The sequence below is a fragment of the Lygodium microphyllum genome, chromosome 11 (genome assembly GCF_053477565.2).
Source record: "Lygodium microphyllum isolate KBCC chromosome 11, Lygodium_microphyllum_v1.1.10, whole genome shotgun sequence".
Lineage (NCBI taxonomy): Eukaryota > Viridiplantae > Streptophyta > Polypodiopsida > Schizaeales > Lygodiaceae > Lygodium > Lygodium microphyllum.
Window position 1 is genome coordinate 40,130,969 of NC_141145.1, and position 5,264 is coordinate 40,136,232.

The window sequence follows — 5,264 nt, forward strand, 5'->3', positions numbered from 1 at the left end:
TCTCTCTCCATCTTCTTCTTCTTCTTCTTCTCCTCTCTCTCTCTCTCTTCTTCTCCTTCTTCTTCTCCTTCTTCTTCTCCTTCTCTCTCTCCATTTTCTTCTTCTTCTTCTTCTTCTTCTTCTCCTTCTCCTTCTCTCTCTCTCTCCATCTTCTTCTTCTTCTTCCTCTCTCACGCCCAGGGGGCGCTATTCATGAACGACAGTGGAAGGGGGGTTTCTCCCTAAACACGCCCAAGGGGGGCACATTGTACTTTAGAGGGAGGGGGGGAGTGCGCTGCATGTCGACTCCTAGGGAGGGGCGGCACTGCCACCTTTTAAGGTGGGGGGAGATGGCTTATTGGGGGGAGGAGACTGCGCTTCCCACCATCTGGGGGGTTGCATGCCCCCCTTCTCTCACTTCACTCCCTCTCTCTCTCTCCTGGACGTGCTGTTGATGGGGAGAGAGAGGGATTAAAAAATTTCCAGAAAATTAAAAATTTAAAGGGGGTGGTTCGCATGGGGAAGGTACGGGGGCCCACGGGGGATGTTATATCCTCTCCCCCTTAGAGGAATCGAGATGTCCTCATCTCGAGAGAAACTAGGGAAGACAAGCACTAATGGGGTTTATGACCTGTGGGTTAAGACCAACCATGCATCCCCTGCGATACTTTTAATGTTTGAAGTAGTGCACTCATATTATTTGAATTGACCATAGGTACAAGAGTAGGATTTATTCTCAATTGTGTTACATGTCGATTAAGCTTCGAGGAATTTTAGTGCTCCCAATAAGGTTTAGTGGGCTCTAGATCTTTGTCGTCATCTGATTTGTCTATATATCCATAGACTGCACCTATGTAGCTTCATTTTGTTAGAGTCTCAATGTCTTATAGACTTAGATCAGGGTAGTCTACTTGGATGTGTCCTAGCTCATTACATTGGAAGCATTGACGGTAGGGACATCTCCTACGAATGTGCCCTATCTCTCTGCATGTATGGCATCTCTTATCCTGATCTCCATGGTCATCTTTGCTACAATTTCCCAATTTAAGTTCTTGGACGATTGGATTCACTCGGAGCAATGCATATTGCAAGTCCGTTGGGAACATTGATTCCAATCGAGTGTTTATGGGTGGATTTAACCCAACACAGAATTTTGACACCTGTTGTGTCACATCTATTGGGAGTGCATAATTTAGGAGTGAAACAAACTTCGAATAATATGCTTCAAGGGATAATCCTAGCTACGTCAAGTCATAGAATTCATTCATCTTTTGTGTGTGGTAGGCAGGTGGCACATACCTCCCTCGCACAGCTTCCTTAAGCTTATCCCAAATGACTGTCCCCTCCGAGATTGCTTGGTCTTTGCACCACTGTTTCTACCAAAGTCTCTCTTTGCCTATAAGCTTAAGTTTTTCAAGCATGGCTTGGTTAGCAGGTGCAGTTCCTGCTGCCTCAAAATAATCCTCCATGGTCTCAATCCAGATCTTGGCGTCAACTTGAACAGTCCTTCCCTTGCCATCAAACTCGGGTAGCTTAATTTTCTTGAGGAGAAATTTATTCTCTTGCATGTTAGCATTCGTGGATGCAAAAGGTGCCTAGAAATCAAGCCATAACACTTAGGTTATTTCTGTTTAGGATATGTCTATGAACTGAACATTAATCAATCATGTATCATTATGAAGTTTCGCTCTGATACCAACTATAACATGCCCGCTCCTCAATTCGGGGACACGTCTTAGCAGTCCATCGGGAGATATATCTAGAAGACGCCACCTGGCACTCCCAAGGAATGACATGGGGTTTGCCAACTAGGGTCTCTCAAGTCTGCCTTGCAATGGAACTTATATGGTCGTTTCCACTAGGATCGACCTGAAGTTCGGGTCCCTTGTAGTCGGGTCTTCCTAACAGCCTCCTAGCGTCGGTCTGTAACTGCTCCACTTTGCGCAGATACAACTGGACCAAAGCACACTCATACCACACTTGGTTCAAAGAGAATGGGAAACGAGAGGGATGTATCGCTCGACCTCTTTGCCCGTAGGGCATATTCCCATTCTGGTCCCCTAAAATGACATGAATCAGGTCTTTTTTCTTACAAGTACTAAGGTCCTTGTCTATCTAACATTCACCTCAAATAAATTCCATTGAGGAAAGCTCTTGGCTAACCGAGACCACCCTGCCGTAGAATGGACCCAATGGTCACATCCACCATGCTTCTCTTGGGGGTTGTTTTAGTTATCTAATTACCTACCACATTATGTTTGACACATAAAAGCAGCTTCCTTAATTAACCCGTTAGTCACAGGTTCCTTTATGTAGTTTAGGGAACAGACACTAAGACAAGATAAAACATGATCAAACACTTCCTTAACTTATCTTCAGATTAATGTTTGTCTCCCGCCCATACACGAGAATTAAGTGTCCCTTTCTACCTCCACAGAAAATTTCCTTCTGTCTCCGGGCAATAAAAACCCGAAGGTTTATCCTACCAAGATTCTGCCGTGTAACTAGTATCAAGGCCTTGAGATCCCATCTCGAGTCATGTAGAACACTTGTGTAGGGTCCGGAGGCATTGGGATTTACAGCCAGAGCCCCCCCTGTCACCCAAGCGTCCTCTTATGCCAAGTAATTTCCACGAAGAGACCTCTCGCAGCAGGTTCAGCCCACATTCCCGGCGCGGATTCATAACCCCCTTGGTTAGGGTTTGGCGGTTCGCGAGGGGTAGCTAGTGCTATCCTTCCTTAATCATCCCTTTAGGAAATCATCCACAACTGAAGCAACCAGCCTAATAACATTTACTAGGGAGAACATCCCTTTTTTTCCCATGGCAATTATCCTTACAGTTCGCGCCATGGAAATATAATCACTTGGATATTCATCCAAAACCACAACCAATCCTTAAGTATCCTTTCGGAAACAATCAAGCTCAAACAACTAGCCTAACATCCATTAACTAGGAAAACATCATTTCCTAATCCAGCAAGTAACCACTCTACTTACTAACCTCTTTTCCATCTTAAAGAAGGTCAACCCTCATTATAAACGTCAATGGTAAACCATTTCAACAAGTCCCTTAAGACACCATTGCATTGGAACTTAGCTTATCCCTACTTAAATCATTTTCATTCTTGATATATTGCCTCCCTACAGTTTACTCTCCCCCCTGGGATCTAGGGTTGCTCAAGGAACAACTTTAACGGTTATCTTCTAGATCTTTTTAATGATCTATGTGATTTCACCTTGATCTTTATTAATCATGGCTACTTATTTAGGGTAGAAGATCAACCCATCCTAAGCCTTTTAATGTCATCGAATACATCCAATTCTACCTCTATTTAAGAATTTACGATGCGTGAGAAGAATCTAAATCTTGGTACAACCTAGATATAAGTTATAGTTGCTGGAGGGTTGGTGGTATTCATGTCTCCACTTGCATTGGTTATGTTCCTAGCTCTGTTTGCAACTTCAACACTTGTGCTCCTTGTAGCTCGTCTCTTGGGTGCCATCCTTGTGCGTTCCTAGTCTTGCAACCTTTGAGGTAAATCGACTGCACTGGCTTTGGCAGAAGGAAGTGGTACACAGGTTCACAAGGAATCTAAGGCCAAACAATATGACTTCAAACATGCATAACTCTTCTTCTTCTTTTACCCTCTCCCCAATTTGCTTTCCTTCTCTATCTCATCCTCTCCACCTCATAGTCTTCTCTCCCTCTCTCTTTCTCTCTCGCTCTTGTTTTACTTCTTCTCCTTCTTCTTCTCCTTCCCTCTCTCCCTCTTCTTCTCCTTCTCTCTCTCCCTCTTCTTCTTCTTCTTCTTCTCCTCTCTCTCCCCTCTTCTTCTCCTCCTCTCTCTCCCTCTTCTTCTTCTTCTTCTTCTCCTCCTCTCTCTCCCTCTTCTTCTCCTTCTCTCTCTCCCTCTTCTTCTTCTTCTTCTTCTTCTCTCTCTCTCCCTCTTCTTCTTCTTATTCTTCTCCTCTCTCTCCCTCTTCTTCTCCTTCTCTCTCTCTCCCTCTTTTCCTTCTCTCTCTCCCTCTCCCTCTCCTTCTCCTTCTTCTTCTCCTCTCTCTCTCTCCCTCTTCTTCTTCCTCTTCTTCTTCTTCTTCTTCTTCTTCTCCTTCTCTTTCTCTTTCTCCCTCTTCTTCTTCTTATTCTTCTTCTTCTCCTTCTCTCTCTCCCTCTTCTTCTTCTTCTTCTTCTTCTTCTTCTTCTTCTTCTTCTTCTTCTCCTCTCTCTCCCTCTTCTTCCTCTCTCATGCCCAGGGGGGCACTATTCACGGACGATGATGGAAGGGGTGGGGTTTCTCCCTGAACACGTCCAGGGGGGGTGCATTGTACTCCATACGGAGGGGGGGAGCTCACTACCTATCGACCCTCAGGGAGGGGGGTGCTGCCGCCTTTTAAGGTGGGGGGGAGATGGCTTATGGGGGGGAGGAGACGGCGCTCCCCGCCATCTGGGGGGTTGCATTCCCCCCTTCTCTCACTTCACTCCCTCTCTCTCTCTCCTTGACGTGCTGTCGGGGAGGAGAGAGAGAGGAATAAAAAATTTCCAAAAAATTTAAAAATTTAAAGGGGGGTGGTTCTCATGGGGAAGGCATGGGGGCACACGAGGGATGTTACACTACTGACACAAAATTATATGTTGACCTTGGATGAAAGAGTATCAAAACTCGTTGATTGTTGAGTGTGCCCCAACCCTTTAAGAGTTGTCTCTTCTTCTCATTTGAATGAGTGTTAGCTCATGCATCCGGAATACAATTTGAAGATGATCTTTAATCACATTTTTTTCCTTCCTTTTGCAAGCAAAATCAAGCTTCATATGCCCTAACTCACCACAAAGAAAGCACGTTCCTTCCTCTTTGTACTTTTGTATCTCAGAGGGTGAGAGATATTTGCGCTTCTTCTTGTTACCCTTTGACTTCAAATATTGGTAATGGGTAGAGGTAGGTATTCTTTGATTAGTCCTGTCTCTTGGTTGATCATAGAGTTTCTTTTGTCTAGCTTTATAAGAACTCATCTCCAACTTTCGAGATATACCAAGTGTATGCAAACTTTCAGCTATGATGGCAAACTCCATCATGCAAGATAAGGTTTCATGTGAATACACCTTCATGGTTCTGTGTAAATGAGGGATTAGGCCAGCTTCAAACTTCTATTTCTTCTCTTCATCGCTAATCTCCATGAAAGGAGTAACCTTGAGAAGAGTAGACCAAAACTTGTCCACATAACTAGTGACCTTCTCATGCTCAATCCCACTCCATCTTGACATCATTCTCTAAGTTAGGAGACAAGAA